The 23293-nt window shown below is 35.7% G+C and overlaps 1 protein-coding gene across 3 annotated transcripts in view; it reads right to left on the bottom strand.

Moving 5' to 3' along the window:
* The window catches only part of LOC149534691 (membrane magnesium transporter-like), an 81165-nt gene extending 62373 nt beyond the window's left edge, over positions 1–18792 (bottom strand). Inside the window, exons 1-2 of one of the 3 annotated variants that reach the window (XM_089805449.1) lie at positions 18476–18698; positions 14293–14447 (exon numbers count right to left, since the gene is read on the bottom strand). The gene's annotated coding sequence lies outside the window, so the exon portion shown is untranslated. Of the gene's footprint in view, positions 1–8063; positions 8166–14292; positions 14448–18475 lie in introns of all 3 variants that reach the window. The other 2 variants (XM_089805448.1, XM_089805447.1) reach the window with 2 other exon arrangements.
* Between the last annotated feature and the right edge of the window lie 4501 nt (positions 18793–23293).

The raw sequence follows: 23293 nt of genomic DNA, 5'->3' as shown, positions 1-23293 counted from the left end.
TAACATACTAATAAACTCCCCCATACAACAACGTCAAGCATTCATGCTTAACAAAACTTTGTTAACATTTTAAGCCAGGAATCAAGATAAGCAGCAAAACAACAAAACAACAAATAGATACAAAGAATTTATCCTAAAAAAAACTCCCCTTGAGGGTGCAGAACCCAACAACACCAAGAATAATCTCTTTATTGAATAAAATAGAAGTTTGTGTACAATCTGAATCAATGAAAGATCCTAATCTAAGATCAAACCTTTAATCCTTAGAATACATATCGTCCTCTCTACAATAGTATAAGACATCAATAAAACATTTATCTTGATTGTCATAACATACTATGACGCAATGCAAGACAAGAGAATCCCCAAAGGAGATGTCCTAGCCCCCAACAAATAACCACACAGCAGAATATACACAATAAAACAGAGATTTGGATTCAGAATAACACCAATTCTCATAATAGAATAATCATATTTTCATTCAACATGCCCGACTATAAGGCCTTTCGGGTTACTGCTAAATACATAAGTAATTACAATAGTAATTCTACAAGACGTTGCAAGATCTAACTCCTAGCTAGTCCAGATCCACACTCTAGTAGAGAACTCCGAGAAGAATCTAAACTTGCGCTAACAAGCCACCAATCAACCTTCCTGTTTCCCAAGCCACAACTACTAGCTCCACTAACAAAGCTCCTCTCAGCTACTTCTCTCTAGCTAACTTCCTCCATGATGAATGATTCTGACTTAAGACTCCACAAGACCCCTTACTTATACCCAACTAAGCCACAAGTCAGCCTAGTAACAAATTAAATGAACCCTTACATTAAATACATGTTGAGCCACAAGTCGGCCTACAACAGATATTAAATACCAAATACCTTAAAAGGCTTACAACGCTCATTAAATACACAGAACAAATAACCAAGACCTAGATAGGGCCACGCAAACTCCCACGATCGCTCGACATCACGATCTCACACAACATGCATTAAATGCTCCAACTCGATCGGAAAAATCCACAAGAACTCCATCTCACAATCCATAATGCTAAGCGTCAGCAAATTTACAAGCATTGTCGAGTTCCTCACATGCCAAACAAGCCTTCAACAACCGAGCCCCTTCAGTGACCAAGCTCCTCGGCCAACACTACACCCAAGAATCGCCCAATAAAGACTGAGCACCAATCGTTCTACAACTGAATTCTCCAACTCCAAGGCCAAAACCACTTCACCCTATAGGATTGCCAACTACCCTAGGATGCTCCTACATTAGACACCCTAAGTGCGAAAAAAATGTTCTCAGTAGCTAGAAGAACATCTTCTGGGATTCAACACATAAATCCCAAACTGGTTCTTCACATACATGTCCAACAAGTCTTCAACTTGTACACTCTCTCCTTTGTTCCACTTTTGCTTCTTTGCATCTTTCTTTGATATATCACAGGTTTGCTTTCCATGTTGATCTCTAACCCTTTCAAAATCCTTCAACTCAACTCGGCTACTAATACTCAAGTCCCTTCTACCGAGTTCTTCATTTTGCAAAGGAATTAGGGAATGCTTCCTGCCACCTTTCACAACTGTAAACACTTTCTTGACACAAAAGTGCACAGCCCTGCAATCATACTGCCAAGGTCCACCAAGTAATATGTGGCAACTATCCATGTCCACAATATCACACAAAACTTGATCCTTATACTACCTAATCTGAAAATCAACAAGATGTTGCTCCCTCACCTCCAAAGCATGTCATCTTGTAACCAGCCAACCCTATAAGGACAAGGATGTCTTATTCTCCTCAATCCAAGTTTTTGAACCATCTCTTCGGCAACTAGGTTATTAGTACTACCACTATCCACAATCACATTGCAGACTTTACCTCCAAACTTGCAACAAGTCCTGAACAAATTCCTCCTCTAACAAGGTTCTAGTGTCCTCTTACCCAACAATACTCGCCGAGCTAACAAACTCTCTCCCTACTCAGGTTCACTGATACGATCTTTAGCTTTATTTACAATAGCAGCTCTCCCATCACCAGCCTTCTATGAACATTCATAAGCTTTGTGTCCTTCACCACATCTATAGCAAGTACCCTTAAATGCACCTTTGCCTGTCCTCTTCCTCTATTCAACAGGTTTCGGTTCATCTTCTGCAATCTTGTGATATTGCTATCAGGATTTAATTCTGTGATTTTTGAGTCAAACTCATTGACCCATGTTTCATGAGTAGTGATTCAACATGAATCCATCTCTCATGAGAATAAATGGAACACTTAGCACTCATTGGATCTAGGTGATGCTCATAGGGGTGAAGCACCAGGACTTCCCGAGAGGTCACGCATCTCAGTACTACTCCAGCCTGAGCGTGCTTAACTACGGAGTTTCTTCCATGGTTAAACCCAAAGCTTGCAACCCCATTTGCAAAACCTTCACCAAGTGTTGTGCCTTATGAACCATTCATTAGAAATCCCCTTAAGCTCATCAATTGATAAGTAAGAGATAATTTCCATAGCAAGTCAAATTGTGATATTGCTATTAGGATTTAACTGTGTGATTTTTGAGTCAAACTCATTGACCCATGTTTCATAAGTAGTGATTCAACATGAATCCATCTCTCGTGAGAATAAATGGAACACTTAGCACTCGTTGGATCTGGGTGACGCTCAAAAGGGTGAAGCAACAGGACTTCCCGGGAGGTCACCCCATTCCAATACTACTCCAACCTGAGCACGCTTAACTACAGAGTTTCCTCCATGGTTAAACCCAAAGCTTGCAACCCCATTTGCAAAACCTTCACCAAGTGTTGTACCTTATGAACCATTCATTAGAAAGCCCCTTAAGCTCATCAATTCAGTAGAAAGCCCCTTTCGCAATCTGTTTGTTCTTCACAAAGTGATTTTTGCTTCTCCTTCCCTCAAGGATTACCTTGATGTCTCCTCTTCAGCTCCTCTTCTGCTCTCAAAGCATACTGATAAGCATCCTCAACCAAAGCAATATTCAACATACCAATCTCATCCTAAATATTGAATCTCAAACCATTAATATATCTAGCCATCTTTTCTTTAGACAATTCTTTATGCCCAAACTGAATAGTCAACTTGTAAAACTCCTCTGTATAATCTTTCATAGTCATGTCCTTCTATTTCAAATTCTACAACTTCTTAAACAACTCAAGTTCATAATCCGCAGGAATGAACTTAGCCTTCAGTTTAGTCACCATTGATCTCCATCTAGTGATCTTCATTTCACCTTCCTCTTTTCTATCTCGCTACAATTCCTTCCACCAAAGAGCAGCATGTCCCTTCAATGCCAACCTCACTCTGAGCGGATCTCCAATATCCTCTAGCTCAAAGTAGTCTACCAATTCGCCAATCTAATCAAACAGGTCTTCAAGATTCAAAGTACCTAGGGAATTAGAAACCTCCATCTTATGTTGCAGCTTCAACTAAGATCTAGGTCTATCAAGCTAACTAGCCCTATTTCCCATAGGTCTCTCAACTCGATCAGTTCTACCTTCACCACTTGATCCAACAACGTTAAAGTCTTTAGCAGCTTCCTCATAACCATCTTCGATACCCATATGCCAAGGTACACCACCTATAGCACTTATGACCTTAGCAATCATATCACTCTTCATCAGTGTCATCTCAAATTCTAAATTCTGCTTTAATCTTCTCTGAGATCCTTGCTTTCATAGCATCATAAAGATCTTCAATCACCCTAGGGTCCAATTGTCTCAGAGGCATTTTCCAAGATTTTCGCAAACCCTCTACAACAAATCAACTAGATCCAACCTTTGATCAAATAATCTTCACCCTAGGTCCTGGTCCAAACTGCCTCAACTTCGGTGATCTATCTACACACTTAGGAAAACCTTCGTTCTAATGTCACCTGAGACAGTGCAAGGCAGGAGAATCCCTGAAAGAGATGTCCTAGCCCCCAGCAAATAACCACACAACAAAATATACACAATAACAAGGAGATTTAGGTCCCGAATAACACCAATTCTCATAATAGAATCATCATATTTTCATTCAACATGCCCGACTGTAAGGCCTTCCGGGTTACGGCCAAATACATAAGCAATTACAATCGTAATTCTACAAGACCTCGTAAGATTTAACTCCTAGCTAGTCCAAATCCACACTCTAGTAGAGAACTCCAAGAAGAATCTAAACTTGTGCTTGCAAGCCACCAAGCAACCTTCCTGTTTCCCAAGTCGTAGCTACTAGCTCTACTAACAAACTTTGCTCCTCTCAGCTACTCCTCTCTAGCTAACTTCCTCCATGTTGAATGATTCTGATTTAAGACTCCACAAGACCCCTTATACCCAACTAAGCCACAAGTCAGCCTAGTAAGTAACAAATTAAATTAACCATTACATTAAATACATGTTGAGCCACAAGTCGGCCTACAATAGATATTAAATACCAAATACCTTAAAAGGCTTACAACACTCATTAAATACACAGAACAAATAACCAAGACCCAAATAGGTCCACGCAAACTCCCAGGATCGCTCCACATCACGATCTCACGCAACATGCATTAAATGCTCCAACTCGATTGAGAAATTCCACAAGAACTCCATCCCGCAATCCATACTGTCGAGCATCAACAAATTAACAAGAATTGTCGAGTTCCTCACATGTCAAACAACAATGAAGATGCCGAGCAAGCCTTCAACGACCGAGCCCCTTCAATGACCGAGCTCCTCGGCCAACACTACACCCAAGAACTACCTAGTGAAGACTGAGCACCAATCCTACTACGACTAAATTCTCCAACTCCAAGGCCAAAACCACTTCACCCTGTAGGATTGCCAACTACCCTAGGTAGCTCCTGCATCATACTAGAACCAATCGTCTCCACACTAGAGATCAGCTATCCACACAAAAAGCTTCTTTTTAATGGAAGACTCTTCATGACTCCAAAAATGAGTCCCTTCAATTCCCAATCGGTTGTTTCTTCATATATCCCCCAACGAGAATCTCTTCATATAACTCCCGACATTATATCATCAACACTCCCTCTTAGCTAGGGAGTTATCTTTCGCAATATATCCACCATGGCTACTCCTAGAGGGTAGGTCCATCATAGCCACTCCCATGAATGGAAATGCAAACGAGCACAAGTGCTCACCACATAATCACCCAATGTTATATCGCCATCTCATTGCGATGTTCACCATAGCTACTCACAAAGGGTGAATGAACAGAAGTGCTAAGTCATGGAGTCTCTCACATGGCATCCACCATGGCTACTCCCAGAGGGTGGAACAAGGGTTTGCACATCAAACTTCTCTCACAAAGAAGAATGCACTAACAAGGGTTTGCACCTCAAACTTCTCTAGTAGAGAAACATGCATTAACAAGGGCTTGCATCTCAAACTTCTCTCGTAGAGAAGAATGCATTAACATGGCCTTGCACCTCAAAACTTCTCTTGCAAAGAGGAATGCACTAACAAGGTCTTTCATTTCAAATTTCTCTATCTCAAAGAAAAATACATTACAAGGAAGTACCATTGATGCTGAAACCGCCTCTCAGCAAGGGCATCACTTTCACAACTTGATTATCACAATAAATTATAGACAACTTCAATGTTTGACCGAACAATGACCTTTTGTAGTCGCATTGCTGCACGAGCTTGCTGATCTTTTGCAAAGGATTTGGCACTCTACATTTGCCACTTAAGCTCCCTCTAAATCCGATTTCTGCAGCTGAATAGTCTCCCTCTAAATGGCATTTCTTCCTCTACGAAGAAACTAATCGGAATGACAAGTTGTATTGGTTCTTCCTCTTTATTGAAGTAATGTGCCACCATTTCAGTCACATGGTTGCAAGCAGCATCCCCATGCTATTTTCTACAACTTGCATGACTTTGCATGTAATCTCTCATCATCCCGTTGCTTCTTGATCTATCTTGAAAGCATTTTTAGAGAGATTAATAGTAGTTCGTAGAAACAAAAACTACCTTGAAGAGAAGCATACATAATTCACTATTCCCAATAAATTCACAATCATTATTCAATGATATAAACTCAAACTATATATCTCTTTATTGTATAATCTTCCTCACAATTTACCAATTGTTCATCCTAATCTTGGCATCTGAATCTTCAAATATACCCAGAATAGGAACAACAAGCAGTCTCTACACCCTTTACGTGCAACCCAATACTATAATAGTGATATGACAATCCAAGGCCCTTGCCTTCTCCTCACAATCAGTCCATCAATATGTCTAGTAGAAATGCAGTCCATGGAATATTAAGCAGATATGGTGACTATAAAAACAAATTTAAAAACATGATTTTGAGAAATGCAAGCAGAGCATGGACATTAAAACAGCTATCCTCAAATGGATGTCACACTACAGATCGATTCCTCAAGCGATCTGAAATAATATTGCAGGTTTTCCACAATCACAAGGCTGGTGATTGGCAGCTTGGTATCTCCCATAGAAGTTAGATTTATGAAATCTGATGGGTTCCACTTATGTGCAGTTGACGACTCAGCGTCTCCCCAATACGTAATCTGAAATCATAACACCAATTGTGACTGAACATAAAACATCCTTTGGATCGACACTCATACATGTGCAATTGCATCACTTCATATGGACCATCATCAGGCACCTCATAACCAATTGAGATCAAATCACCATTGTCTTCTACTTCCTGGCACTCACTATACCCAATTTGAGTTGGAATTAGAATACAGTCCTTAATAAACCCCCAGGAATGCACTAACAGCACAGTCACTTCCAAAACACAATGTTCTGCAAATACTGCGATGGAGGAAACACACAATCAATCGTGAAACACATTTCAGAAACCTTTGAGACCAAAAGATAGAATTGATGACAAACTCTTTAAGTTAAAATCAAATCCTACCTACAATTTTCAAATCAATAATAAACACTCATTTGCTGTTATCTAACCTGGCTTTGCTACCATGTCAATGTTTTAAGCTAGGAATCAAGATTAGCAGTAAAACAAATGAACAAAGAAACACAAAGAATTTATCCTAGGAAAACCCTCCACCTAAGGGTGAAAAACCCAGCCACACTAAGAATAATCTCTTTATTGAATAAAATAGAAGTCTGGGTACAATTTGACCCAATGAAAGATCCTAATCTGAGATCAAACCCTTAATCCTTAAAATACAGAACATCCTCTCTGCAATAATATAAAAAATCAATAAAAGATTTATCTTGATTGCTGTAACATACAAGAACCAATCATCTCCACAATTCCTTTTAACGGAAGACTCTTCATGACTCCAAATGTGAGTCTCTTCAGTTCCCAATCAGATGTCTCTTCATATATCCCGGTGAGAATCTCTTCATATAACTCCTGACGCTATATCACCAACAAACTGTCCTTTCTTGTTCAACAACAGACTCTTTTTACTGGCCCACAGATTCGTCATTCCTCCAGTTGCATTAAAGAGAGTTCAAATTGTATTAATTACCTTAGCTACTTCATTTCTTACAGTGTTCCAGATACACAACCTTCACTCGAAGGTGCACATGGAAACAGGGGAACAACCATGAAGTATGGCTGCCACATATTTTTCATACTATACAATATATCATTAGATATGCAACCAGCACATATTGGAATGCATTAGTAAGTGCACTGGCCCTTGCCGGTGCAGGATTTACAGCACTAACTCCATGTGAATATAATGGGCCATCCTAGAGGAAGTCATTAAAAATAGACAGCTAATGGCAAAAAATCAATCGAGAATATGGCAGCAACATTTATTTGAAGGGTGGAAAGGTAGCATATAGAAAGTTAACTAAGATACTTTACTTCACAGAGTAGCAGCTGATGCACCTGTGCTTAAGACACCACATGCTCAAAGAATCTATATGATATATGATGTATATGAAGTAGACTGATAGAAACATGTGTTGTTTCGAATTATGTACTATAATTACAGAATATATTGGAGAACTAGATGCCAGGGAAACAATCTTTTTTACAACTGATAAAAATCTACTCAACCTAAAGGACCTAAAAACTCATCTCATATCACTCTAATTCTTGATGTCTACCTTGGAAGTTTTCATGGCATTGACTTGAACTTTGACCAAAGCATAACAAACCTCATTCTGACCATAAAATCCTCAATGCCACTGCCATCAATGTAGAAAGACCTAACATCCACCCATTTACACTGAATCAAATTAAAATTACAAAAGAACAGAAGCAATCAAGTTCATTCTATATTCTTAAATCTTCAGATCCACAAATTATATTAATGCAAGAAAAACATATGGAAAATTAGGTTAGTCGCCATTATCTAAGTTGTAGATCCTTCGAAAAAATATATAAAACCGAATTACCAAAACACTGCAAATTGCTTGTCAAAACCACTGATATGTAATCAAGCGTGAAAATAATTCATTGATCTTAAGACATAATTGGATATTAGTAGCATTCATCATGCATTATTATTTGTCTGGATTTATAATACGTTTTAAATAGGATTCTTCATCAGCCACTTGCCCTAGTTGGCTCTAAAGCATACATATCCCTTGCGCTTGGGGCATTTTATTCTCACCTTGCGGAAGAATACAGATTATTTTGTATAGCAGTTATTATTCAAAAATTATTTGTGGAGATAAATATTTAATTTTTTTCTACAAGCAATTATTAGAGATTTTCTGTTAATAGTATTTATACCAAGGGCTACAGAGCAGCATAGTTCCTGCCAAAGGCTGGAAGAGCATTGTTGATGTTGTGTGATTTTTTTATGTAGATGATGGAGTAGAATCTTGTGCCTTCTATTTTAACCAGATTGTGGCAGCTCTGTTGTCATGTCCCCTCTTACCTAGCAAATAAATAAACAATAATTTTAGCCTATATTGTTTTCACTCCATAGGCTAAATATTAAATTAATAAAGGGTGTTAATTAATAATCAAATATTTGAGCCAAAAAGCTGGGGCTTGGGATAATAAGAAATTAATATTTCAACGCCATCATTAAAAAGGGGGCCCACTTAATATTCGTAGTCAATCCTACAGTGGTGGCCTATGCAATGAGGCAAATATTGATATTTACCTAGTTCGCACAAGACAGAGAATTTTAAAGAAAGTATTGCAGCTTTTTGGGGAAAGGACAATTTATAATGAGAGTTTGATGGAAAGAAGAATTCATCATGCACCGTTAAAGTTTTGTTACCTCTCTGCAAAAGATCACACCTCGTACTTTTAGGATGGAAACCCTGAAGGCCTGAGTTGGGACGCAAACCCCAAGGTTCTTCAATCAAGTGGTGTTGGATTAAGCATATTTCAGCAGTCTCTAAATCCAGTGCATGTCTCAGAGGAAGCAGGAGAGATCTAGATAATTCTAAAGGCAGCAAAAACACTGAGATAATACGACCAGAACTGAAGAGTTTGAACAGATATTTCAGACTCCTTTCCCCAATCAAAAATCACAGCCTTTCATTGAGTAAGGGAAATAAGTGATACTTCCTCAAGCAATCAGATATAGAGCCGTAGCATATTCAGTGAACCACCTGGTGAATTTACCTCAGACTTAACTTGTTCCTGCTGTATGTTCAATGTCATTTTAGTATAGCACAGATATAAATAAAGGTCACTTTAACTCAAATCTTTTGCTGGTTTTAATTAAGGAGTTTCTTTTGTATCTGCTCTGCAAATTTCAATTCTAGTTACCATTAGCATTCTGCAGTTATGTTATAAAACAGAAGCTTGTAATCAATTAAATCAAAATTCCAAAACTTCATCAAGAAACTCAGTCAGAATATATCATCTATGGTCCTGGAAAGAATCTGGAATAAATGATGACACATCTATAGGATAACTCGGAATCCATACCAACAAGTAATAAGTTGTTTGCATCATAGTTCAACTTCTCGTCGTTTTATCGCCGATAAATCAACTTCTCGCGAGAAGTTCCAGGCGGCGAGAAAACTTGAGGTTTTATTGCCGATTTCAAGGGCCAAGATTTTGCACTTCTCACAGCGAGAAATTGGCAATATATCGCCAATTTTTCACGATAACTTGCAGTCTTCTCGCGGGTGGCATCCAGTAAATACTTGCACCACAAAAAACGTCATTTTATTGTTTTGTTTGCTGCGGTCAGCGTCTTGGGTGGAGGAGAAGGGTTTTGGAGCAGCACCTAAGTGTTTCGCATTGATTTGTAGCGATTTCCATTGGATTAGAAGCAGATTCAAAGCTCTTTCCAAGCAAATCTGGATCCACAAGTAAGTTTCTCAATTTTTTGTTCTTTTGAGTTAAACTTATTTTTGTCTTCCTATACTTGCATATCTTGCATCTAACTTAATTAAGACTCTAGGAATACCATTTGTAATGTTCTCTAATATATTTTAGAGTGTAATGACAAAGACCTAACACCATCTTCTTGCAATTCTTCCAAAACCAATCAAGTTTTTCTCAATAATTTCAAAACCTAAAGGCCAATACATTTTTTGTTTTATTCTTTGATTTTCCAACAAATATGGCTTCCTCTACATCTGGGTCAGCTGCAGCATCTCCCAATCGTCCCGTAGCATGTCCATCTGGATTCATAGGCACGTGCCCTAAAAGGGCTAGAGACTTTGCATGGAAATATGCCTTTGAAGGAATATAGTATAATAGTGTCATAAGCATGAAATGTGAAAAACAAATCTGTTGAGGCATATCTCATTTGAAGTACCACCTTGTTGGTATAGAAAAGCATGACACAAGGGTTTGTGATGCGACTATGGAAGAAATAAAAAGGGAGATGATTGCTTTGCTTAGTGCCCAAGAAGAGAAGGAGTCGAAAAGGGAAAGGGCAAATTGGCCATGAGGGCAGCCATTTACGAATTGCAACGTATGTTTCTTTTTAAGAATCATTTATTATTTTCTAATCATGACTCACGATTGTGCTAAAACAATTATCATGATTCATAATGAAATGATGTGGGTTGTGTCATGTGACTAGGTATCCCAATCACCCTTGATGAAGAAGTAGTTGAGGGGATAGTGGGCCCTTTTCGTGGCCCACAGATGTGCACACGGAACACACCTACTCGTGGCAGGTCCTTGGGCTCAACTTCCACATCTGTTGGTTCTAGTAGACCACCAAACTCTTCTATTGATGGTTATTTTGTGCATAGAAACACACTTGAAGCACAACCATCATTGGAGGGTATTGGATGGAACCATGATGTGCATGAGCAACTTGACATTCAATGTGCTGATTTTTGGTTTTTTAACAAGCTCTCTTCAATGTTGCAACAAGTCCATATTTTTTAAATTTTGTGACAAGTTACACAGTAGTGGTAAAGGGCTACAAGCCACCTACTCCTGCAACCTTGAGTGGGAAGTACTTCACTTGTTTCAAACTTTAATACTTTTACAGTTTTACAATTTACTTGTTTTTATTGAAAGTATTTTTTCTTAATCAAAGTTGTGTAAAGTTAATCTCATTTTCTATTTTGTGCTTATAGATTGTTGAAAGATGTTTCTAGGGGTAAAGATGTGGTTGAAGAGAAAAAGTTACAATGGAAACAGTATGGCTGCACCATACTTTCATATGGATGGATGGATGGAAGAAACTGTACCATCAACAACTTTTTAGTTTCTTGCAAGGATCAAGTAGTCTTTTTTAAATCCTTGGATGCCTCGGACAAGATAAAGGCGTCTGAGACTTTGGCTCGAATGCTAGAAAATGTTGTGATGGAGGTTGGGGCTGAAAATGTGGTGCAAATCATAATCGACAATGCAGCAGCATATGTGGCAGCAGGTAGGATCTTACAAGCATGTTATTGACCTTCTTTTGGAGGATATAGGGAAATTGGATTGGGTGAAACCGATCATGGAGGAAGCAAGGAAGATAACAAAATATATCTACAATCACCCTTGGGTCCTTCGCTTGATGAGAGACTACACCGAAGACAAGGAGTTGGTTAGACCCGCGGTCACAAGATTTGCAACGATTTTTTTAACATTGCAAAGTGTTCATCATATGAATCCTTTGAGGTAGATGTTTGTGTGTCCAAAATGGCTACAGTCAAGTTATTCAAAGAAGGTCGATGGGCAGAGTGTTGCACGCATTGTATTTGACATCTAGTTTTTTGATTGAGCTACATAAATTGTGGAGGTAACTTGGAAACTTCAAATTTTGATTTTTTTTTGTACTTATTAATCAAGTCTTTCATTATTAATTTATAATCCTGCTCTCTGTTTAATAATTGTTTTCTACTTTTCAATAGTAGGTGGTGAAGCCCTTGGTTAGAGTTCTCCGATTGATAGATGGGGAACAAACCCCAATGGGGTCCCTTTATGAGGCCATGGATAGGGCAAAAGAGGCTGTAAGAAATAAGTACAGGGGAGAGAGCCTAAAATTTCAGACCATATGGGATATTATTGATAAAAGATGGAGCAATCAACTCCACCAACCCATTCATGCAGCGGGGTATTTCCTCAACCCTTGTTACCGCTTCTCTCCATCATATGCGGATCCCAATGGAGAGGTCATGGAGGGCTTTAGCGAATGCATGTAGAGGATGGTACCTGACATTGCGGTGAGAGACCTCATTGTGGCCAAGATGGAAGTGTATGAAAATGTAACGGGCAAACTATTCTCCTCAGCCTTGGCAAAGAGAGGCAAACACACTCAGACCCCAAGTACAATATTTGGAATTTGGAGTCCCTCACATGCATGATAAGTAGATTAAATAAGCTACAAAAACTTGTCCTCATCTTGCTTTCTAACTCTTTAATATTTATCTTGCAAATGCTTGGTGGCGAAATTGGGGTGGTAATGTCCCAAATCTGCAAAAGCTTGCTCTTCGCATCTTATGTCAACCTTGTAGCTCATCTAGTTGTGAGCGTAATTGGAGCTTCTTTGAATCCATTCACACAAAGAAGAGGAACCAGTTGGCACAAAAACGCATAAATGACCTTGTCTTTGTGCATTCTAACCTAAAGTTGCACATAAGAAAGGTAATAGCAGCAGCAACTGAGCCACTTGATCTGGATGATATAGATCCTTTTGGCGATTGGACAGCATCGGAGCAGCCTTCACTATTCACTGAGGATGAAATATATGAGTTGGAGAGGGAGGCTATGGAGGAGGGTGGTTTTGCAGTGGGACTAGATGACATTCACGAGGAGGGCAATGACAATGAGGACAGTGGCAGTAAGCACAATGATAGTGAGGATGAGGATGATGAGGAGTCATTGCCAGGGCCAACACCAGCACCACCATAGACGACTGCTACAGCTAGAGCTGCTAGACCCCCTCCCTCTCCCATAGTTTTTACTAGAAGTACTGGGATGGGGAAGAGGAAGATGTAGACTAGTTTCATATTGAACTTGACATTTGTATTTGCTTATATTTTAACAAAGACAATTCGGTATTTACTATTTGTAGCTTGTTTCAGAGTTCAGAGTTAGTGACTACAACGGAATTCCACATGAGGATGCGATTTTGTTACTTATTGCATTTATATATATCTAGATCAGCTTGTTTGGTTTGTTTACTCAATTATTGACTCAATACATGCATTTACTTACTGAATTTTGTGAAAAAAATGCATTTTTAATTAAATTAAAGTCATTTTTAAAATTCTCGATATTTTCCTGAGAAGTTGTTGATTTCTCTCTGATATTTGCCGAGAAAAAAATATTTGGCCTCGCCAAGAAGTGGCAAAGAACAAGAAGTTGAACTATGGTTTGCATGATTAAAAAAAGTGTCAAGAAGCTTTTATGATATAAAATCATGCCCATTAGAGAGCCAATAAGTGTGTGTGAAAGAGAAATTTGCGAGGTGTTTAACTGTGAGATCCCATTGTGTGTGAAGTGTTTCTTTTAATTCTTTTGTTTCCTTGAGTTATCCCTTTTTCCTTGTGTGAAATAATTGTAACCTAGAATAGATCAATTGTCTATTGTTGGTCCCAAAAGGTACAACTTCATGTCAAAACTAACACCAATTTTCTCTAGTTAATAGATACATTGATTCTTGTCAAACTTGATTGCATATTCAGTAGAAATAACATAAACTCCTTCCAACAATAAAAAATTCACATGCAATTGAGATGAGATGATTTAATGAAGATATGAATCTGTTTGTGATATCACTCTACAGACAAGGAAATACATGGAGCGTGTATGTTGTTGTAAAAATCAGAGATGGCTATACATTCTCAACTTATATTGACTAACAAATCAGAAATCTAGGGAAAGGAGCCCTGTTTGTATTTGGTTGTATTAGGTGACTATTCAGGGGAGGCAATGTAGAAGAGAATGCACAATTTTTGAAACTACCTTGATTTTGCATATGGTCTCATTTGAGGCACCTTGTAAGGAGCAGTGTTTTTGATATAGGATGTCGATCTGTAAGGTGCTGTTAACAACATGCTCCTGGTTTTATCTGTTAAGCCTGTTTGGCTTGTCTGTATGGGCCAGCACACTTGATTTTTCTGCTTTGTAAGGAAAAGTGTTAATATAAAGTTCTTATACAGACTGGCATCCTATATATTCAAGGCAAGGAAACTCTAATCTTTTTCAATAAAGTTTATTTTAAAATTTGCAGAATGTATTAATAATTTGCCTTAATTTTTTTCTACAGCATTCTCAATCTCCAAATTTAAGAGTGCGTTAAAACCCCAGAGACTTTTAAAAATGTTAAAACTTGAGCGTCTCATTCAACCTGATGCATGGCCAAGCTCAAACTGAACCACTTCCACACACAAATGTAGACTGAACCTTACAACATAATTGCCAATCAATGTCTAATTATCCAATAATAGCCAGCAAGAGTTGATTTAAACTATTAGACACTAGGAGATTTTACAAGGAAGCATTCAGGCATTCAGCTATCAAGATGATCACAATGCAACATAGAATTCAACAAGGTCCAGATACAGAACAAAGCATGAAGGAAGCTGCCATGAACTCAGTTCACCCTTTGACCATAACCACCAAAAGGATTTCCCCGGAGAAGATATTTTTTTTAAAAAGCAGTTCTTTCTCTCACAAAAGGAGTAGAACAAGTTAACAATGATAGATTAGAATGAAACCTGTATTGAAATTTTAGGAATTCATTTCTATCTTAGCCAATGGAAGAATGTGCAATCTTCCATTGTATCACCATGTTGGATCTGTTTTACTGCAAACATCAACCTTTCAAACTGAACAAGTTATCTATTTATTGCAAAAAACAAAGCTGATCTATCAGCTCAGCTAAACTAGGTGAAAAGCCCTTCCAGCCGAATCCCATTGTTTGATCATAATGATGTCATGGAAATGATGCATGACCCCAGCTATACACCTTGAGATTAGACCAGATCAAGTCCAGGATCTTATTTAATATATACATATTACAGCTCTAGAACTGTCAAAGATAGGAATGAATTCCTAAAATATTATATGGACTGTGAATCAATTATATGGTTGTCTTTTTATAGTTTCTAAATATGAAGATAATTTTCAAATAATTTAGTGAGTATACTCGTATGGATCACTAATGGTTGATTTCATGATTATATATCTCTACCAATTGATTATATATCTCTACCAATTGACAGTGTTTGCATGGATGAGTTAATACAGAAATTACAATGACAAAGTATGTTATATATTCAACTAGAAAACTACTCTGTCATCCAATATTTAAGCCACATTTCCACCATCAAACTACTAGAGACTAAGGAATTGATAAGGATTTGCAAGAGAACTTGGATGAACCTTTTCCAAATAAAAAATTAGTACATTTTATAAATAAACTACTAGCTAACTAGCTAGCAATACTCGCAGGGATAAAGATGTTTCGGGATAAATAACAGAAAGAGAAAATGTGCCTCTACACAATGAATGGGGCCATAAACATCTGTTTAAATTTATGTAGTGGCATTCATAGTTAGTTTTTAAATAGATCGAGATTTTTGGTATGTTAGTTTTATCATGCTTCCTGACTTTTTTGTACATTACACACTATTGTTTCCAAGCCCATGTACAAAGGTGTCAAATACTCATTTTATAATTAACATTATACATCCTCAATGTGAGTCTGACTTGGCATGTGTATTGACGATTGAGGATACATCCCTACCACACAATTGTGTCATAATCTGTATCCAATCTTTACCATGTAATAAAACTTATGTTGACCCCATGCAAAAAGAACTACAAATGATCTTTGTTAAGAAGATGAAATATACAATCACAAAAGTCTCATTCCTTGTTTTCCAAACATGGTTGCTGATTCCCACAGAACAGGACTTTCCAACACCATTGATAAATGGGGAGGAAAAGAATGAAATCTACTACTACTGTATATTTCTAGCATCTAACAGGATATTAAATTTCCCAAACTTGTCCAAGAGAAAATCTAAAACCAATTTACAGGGTGCTTAAGAGATTGGGTACAAGATTGATTGACAAACAAAGGACAACAAGAAAAAAAATGTAGCAAGAAAACATTGGGCATTTTATCAATTTAGTAGCTGAATTCATTATATAAATGTCCAAAACAGTTATGATTTCAATAAATTGACATGTTCCTTAAAACAGTTATGATTTCAATAAATTGTCATGTTCCTCCATTTAAGGTCCAGACTTCAACCCTCAAACAGTTTATACATTGTATGTAACTAGTTAATCTGTTATTGTATGGTAAAACTAGAACAAGTTTTGATTGATACACACTCTGCATACCAGTTTAGGCTGGAGATGTTGTCTCTTCGGAGGTGTAGATATTATATTTATATTGAACAACTTTATGATCTGATGTAGTGTTATACATGGATATTTAACTGTGTGATGAAGCACTCACATATACCAAAAGTACAAATATGCATTTCAATTTAGGAAGCACATCTCTTGGTAACTGAGTGCTAGACTACTCAAATGTATTTGTTTAATCATAACAGCATTTCAATTGCATCAAAAAGTTTCTGAAGTTTCTAGTGAAAAACAGTAAATAGACAAAAATGCACCAATGGAAATTGATGCAAAGGTTGTATCTGTTGAAGAGGGAACTGCGAAAGTATTTTCTGAAAATAATTAAATGGAGAGCTGGACATGTTGTATGTGGCTGCAAGAGACAGACAATGTCAAAATATTTAAGAAATTCATGGCCATATGTAAAAAATTTAAAATATTTTAAACACACAAGAATTTACTTTCATTGGAGTTCAAATACTATTTGTAAAGGCGGGAATATTTTCCACAAATTATGAGAAGGCATTGAATGGGGTGATGTGGCCAAACAATGATCAAAGAATGAGGTGGAGTAGAAAACTTGAACCACCAATGTATGTGGATAGACTGATTTGCTATCATGCAATTGATAATTTTGCCGAAGATCTTTGCATACTTCTGCAATAATTCTGCTATAACTGGGGAAAAAGGTCACCCTTCTCACTGTAAATTTCTTGCAAACTGCAAATCTTAGTTTGCCCACTCCTACAAAACGTTTTAAACCTCAGCATGGTTTACTATTAGAGCTCTTGCATTGTTTTGACATGTTGATGTTATGCCCAAACTTACCAATCCACTGTTACATTTTCTAACAGCATTTCAATCCACAGTTTTTGAAAGACAGCAGAAACCCCACTGCGTATCATTAGTAGAAGTTGATTGTGCAAGTGCTTCCCCTTGAACTAATATATACCTATTGGGCTTATTTGTTTTGTATTCAATACGCACCCCAATGGACAACTAAATATCCATTCTGCTAAATCTTTTACATCTAACGGTGTAAAAATTACAACAGTTTTGCATTTGTTATTTTTTACTAGATAAAGATAAGGATTGGAAGTATTCTACATTAGTTAGACTGGAGCAGAATAATATGCACCGGGTAAGAATTTACCAGGTCTCCCAACTTGCAAAATTGAAATATGAGTGAAGCCGTGTCTTGATTAATTGTATCCAGGGTAAATATAAATCTCAATCAATAATTCCTGACGTATTGAAACCACTACCCACTAAACAGGTATGTCCTAATCAAACAAATAAGAAAACTTAAAAAACACTACAGAATGCTAACGATAGCTCTTATGTTTAGGTCATAGCTGGTCCCAGAAAAAGAAAAGATTAAAAAAAATAGAACACTATTCAGACAAGAGCAGACAACTGCATGCGCATATCTTCAATTACTTCATAAATCTCAAGCCACGAGAATAAGAATTCAACAATATAATATAACCAAAAAAATGTAATTATTTACTACGAAAATTTGACCACATAGAAAATTGTTGGAAAAAGAAAGCTGAATTCTTAACCTAAAGAACAAGTGATTAAGAACAGTAGAAGGTCGTAGGTAGACTCTTTAGCATAAATTAATAAACTAATCGAATTTAACAACACAAGGAAGCGCACAACAAGTACATTATCCAGTACCCAAGCAATTGGGCAGCAGAGCATCGTACCCGACGTGAATGTAAAAGATCACAAGATCACATAGCTAATATTTAAAGCGGGCTAAAAAATACATTTCGCTTACCTGTTTAAACGAAATCTGACGAAGAGTAGGGCAAGAGGTAATAATAATTAGAAGGCAAAGGAAATTGCAGGCAAAAGTCGGAGTATTTGCTTGATGAAGTGCCGGGGTCCAATGCTAATGTTGTTTTGATATTTGGTCTTAGTCGTTCAAATGGATTCAAGTTTTCAGCCAACAGAAGTTAAAAACTAGCACATGCAGCACCTGCTAGGAATATAATTAAATATTGTAGTGCATATTTTAAAAGAGAAAGGTAGGTAAAGAAATGTAGATAGGAACACAAAGCAATGAAGGCAAAATTTCAATATAATTGTAAAATGGCATTACAAACATGCATAATGTTTTATAGAAGTAATGTATGTAAGTAAAAGTAAGTGTGCTAAATTTGAAATTATAATGTTGTTATATGGATAAAACTTGTATGATTTCTCATAAAATTTGAGCATTGCAATTATTTGGAGTTCTTTAGTAAATCTTGTGTATCACAAGCCAAAATGACTATGTTCCTCTTCTTGATGCAACTAGTGAACTTGTAAAGGAGAAGAAGATATTCTTGTCAACAAACATATGAAATCATAACAATGTAACAAACAAAAATATCGATAGCATCATTGAAGACAAGCAAAAATGTTCGGACTACGAAAATCTTGGAAGATAAAATATACTTTATGAAAAAGAATTATTTAGCCACTATCCATTGTCGATGGAATTATAATCAATTAGACGAAATGAAATGACAAAAAAGTTCGGCATAGAGCGATCAAAAGTAGCTCAACAGAATTTTATTAATGTTAAAAAAAATTATTTTGAATACAAAAATGATTCCAGTATAGCAAATCCCTAATAAAAGCCCCAATGTCAAATCAGTAAAACAACTTCCTACTGCAAACAAAAGTTAAATTGTTACACAATAGGAAAATTTTAACATTGCAAAATGTTTTAAAATCAATTTAATTCCTAGATAGGAATATTGCAACTAAGCACAATGTGAATTATCCTCAATTCTACTTGTAGGATGTTAGAGATCAATAAAATTTTGATGGCTTACATATTAAAATTTTCCTTTTGAAGAGCCTCCCAAGTCTAATTTTTTCCCAACTTTACATCCCCCCAATCTAAATTGAAATTCCCTACTAAAGTCTCAATCACCTAATAACATTCAAAGAACCCTGGGATATTCAAAATTCCAACTGAAACCCCCCAAAACTTGTAACAAAATATATTCAACATGCATGATTATAAATGGTGAAAGAAAACTTAAAGTGCATAGCAAAGAGTACAGAAAACAAATAAGTTGAAAAGAAATTAAATTGTGAAAAAGTTGGAGGAAATAAAGCAATGAGTATATATATAAATATTTATGAATTGAATACCTGGGAATGTAGAAGTATTGGGTATTGTCTTTGAACTTCTATTCAGGTAGCCTGATATACAAAAAATTGTGTCTCTGGCCTTTTTATTCTGTTGTTATGCAAACTTACCTTGTTGACAAGTCAAATGTCCCTTAGTATTTGAATGCAAACTACAGCAGAATGACATTTGTAGCATACAGTGATGACACACAAAAAACAAATCAAAGTAATTCCTTGTTCAAAGACTATGAAATATTATTGGACGTTTGATAAATAAATGAAACGAGGCATTTATTTAGGATGTTTTACTAAAGTTAGACGGTTAATTTTAATAAAGCATCTAATGTAGTGCAAACTGTAGCAAAATGACATTTGTTGCATACAATGCCCTCAATTGGTATTTAATTTCAAAAAAATGAAACATTTGTCATTATTTGCAATCATACAAGGTAGCAATATGGCTGCAACAACCACTTAGGCCGTTACAGAACTTACTATCTATTGTTGTTTTTTCATCTAATTGATGTCCAAGTTTTACTTTGTGGATTCCATCTTGTGCTCCAACATCAGATCTCTACTTACAGATTGATTCAATATCTAAAAAATAAATATGATGGTTGAATTCTTCCACAACAGGTCATCCAAATGTAGTGATTTCTCGCAGACTTAAATAGTTGTTTGTAAATGGTAGGGGAATGCGATGGTGAGGGGAAATGTGTTGGCATAAACAAACACATTCTAATTTTTGTGTGAGACAATTAACTATGTGTGAGACAATAACTACATCTATTTTGGAGCGTTCACTCCATAGGAGAAGCCTATCGGCTTAAAAATTTAAAAAAAAATGTGTATTTGCTATAAAAAAAAATTCACCTATACTTTAGTCAAATTCGCATGAGATCATGATTCTTAAATTCAAGTTCAAAAAATATTTAAGCAAGCTCATAAAGAACATGTTATTAGAAAGTATTAAATAAATAAGAATATTTTTAATCTAATTCTATCTTAAATATTGAATTTGATTTATGATTTTCAAACTGCAATTTGCATGGCAAGTTATGACTATTATTTGATGGTCTAGAAGATGACTTGTGTGGTATGATTAAAATTATTGATTATTAATTTTAACTAATGAAAATGTTTAGTTGGCTTTTAGACCTTTGTTTTACCTTATATTTTATGTCAGTTAATTATCTCCCTATGTTTCATGCTTTGTCATCTTCGAGAACATACTTTTTGATTCTTCAACTACAAAATTGCCCCTTTAATCAAATCATCTAGGTGGTTCTAAATTGCTACAACAATTTTACTATTTAAATTTGTGCACCTCAAAAAAATTGTAGTCATTTTGGCACTAGTTTTAGCTTGATTACTCTTACCTACTTGGTCCTTGAAATTGCCCAACCTATTTAAATTTCACTCTCATCTATTAGTTTGGATTCTAGAGTTAGAATGGATTTATTTTTTGTGACTATGTAGTTCTTTTCTCGTACCGTTTTTAGAGTTTCTTTGATGTAATATTTTTATCTTATTTGTAATCATTATTTTTAGAAGAAAAAGTAATTGTCTTTTAAATTGTTTGCAACTCCTCCAATGATATCATTGTAATTCATCATTATATATAGCCTTTAGGGTCTTTATTCATTTATGAGAACACAATCCATAATTTCAGTGTTGTTCCTACAACATATATTTATATTTAGCTCCATTTACATTGTTTCTCTTTCATTTTCCCATTGCCACCAAAGTAATACTTCTAGTGAAAAATTGGAGGGGATAAAAGATAAAGTTGGGCCTTTGGGAATGTTATGGTCATACCACCATCAATTTCTGATATCTTAGATAATCAATTTTCCAATGAAAATTATCATACTGCTTTTTTTAGTTAGAATAATTTGTGAGTATTAGTGTAAATTAATTGAAAATAGATTTACTAAGATTCTCAATTTTCTATTAATTTACATACTCTAATCTATTTTGGGGTCTCTTACAAAAATCAATGAGTTTAATCACTTGTTTTATTTTGTGAAAGCAAAATATCAACAAAAGTAAGTTAAAAGAAGTGGTTGAACTCGTTTATGTTTTAATTTGTCTTGTAGATGAAAGAAAGAAAAAGGAATAGTTGTTAATTTTTGTTTAATTATATTACTTTAGTTGCATACAATCATTTAAAAACATGAAAAATAATGAAACATTAATTGCAGTCATATAAATCTCAAGTGTTATTATTATGTCAAGAGGCATTTACAATGACATCAAAAAGTTGTGTCAATTTATAGCTTTGAGTTTTGGATTCTCGTCTTAATTGGTATGTTACTAGTAGATAGTGTTACAATTCATTGTAACACACAATAGTGGAAAAAGTTTGATAGAGAAATGTTTCTACAAATGTGGTACCTTCCCTAGCATTAAGCCAATTTTGTGTTTATTTTAATTCTTCTTCTTTTTGTTGATGATTATACTTGAGTCGCTAGAAAATGATAGAATGTATCTAAGAGAGAATCCACCTTTGCTATGTATAATCTGTTTGTGGTGGCTCTAGTAGTAGAAACTTTAAGTACAAGATCATTTCATATTTGCAGGGCATGGGATAACTATTTTATCAAAGCATTTGTCCAAGTGTAAGTTATTGTTGGATAATCTCAAAGAGAAAGGTTGAAACTTCTTTTTTCTTTTTGTTTCATTATTCAAAACCTATAACTTTATTCAAATATTGTATTATTAGCAAAGATTATATAATAGTGAATTCTTGTAATGTTGAGATCTTAATTTTGGTGCATTCTTTATTAAAACGAGTTTTTTTCTAAACTAAATGTCACTTTATCTGATAATTGAGGGTTTTTTGTAAGAAGAGGTCTAATAACTCTCTTAAAATAAAAGAGTGTTTAATGTTAAGATGTCTAGATATGTGTCAAACAAATGAGGACCAATAGAAGTAGTGCTAGAAAGTACGACCTTGAGTATTGAACTAATGGGGAGTGGATTTTGAGTCAAATAATGTGTATATTGCAACAAAGTATAAATATTTTTTTTGCTTCTAAACAAGAGGGGATAAAATTGGTCTTAGAATGAAAATTTTCTTCTAAAACAAAATATTGGTCATAAAGTGAAATTATTTGATTTCATTAACATATATCAAACCAAGAGTGTTAATAAGACCAAATTTAAATCTTTGTTTTAACAACTCTTATCTCTTTCAATAGTCTACATGTTAAAACTCCATATATGTCATTAGAATCAACTAGAAATTGTTGATTTTTTATATCAATGTATACGACTAGACTACTATTCTTAAAGATAATCTTATGGGCCCTAAGGGGGTTGACTATTGTCTTAGTCTCAAATGTGTGTATGTAGGTGTCCCTGAATTGTGCCTATACACCTTATTTTAGTAGACTACCCTTTTGATTGAGTGTCATGGTAATTTAAGTGCAAGTAGTGGCATCATTCCCTAAAGATATTCACCATT

Source organism: Cupressus sempervirens, chromosome 10 (assembly GCF_028749045.1).
Source record: "Cupressus sempervirens isolate cs-2001-9-10 chromosome 10, ASM2874904v1, whole genome shotgun sequence".
Taxonomy (NCBI): domain Eukaryota; kingdom Viridiplantae; phylum Streptophyta; class Pinopsida; order Cupressales; family Cupressaceae; genus Cupressus; species Cupressus sempervirens.
Note: the sequence above shows the minus strand (reverse complement) of the source record. Positions and strands in the feature narration are given on the sequence as shown.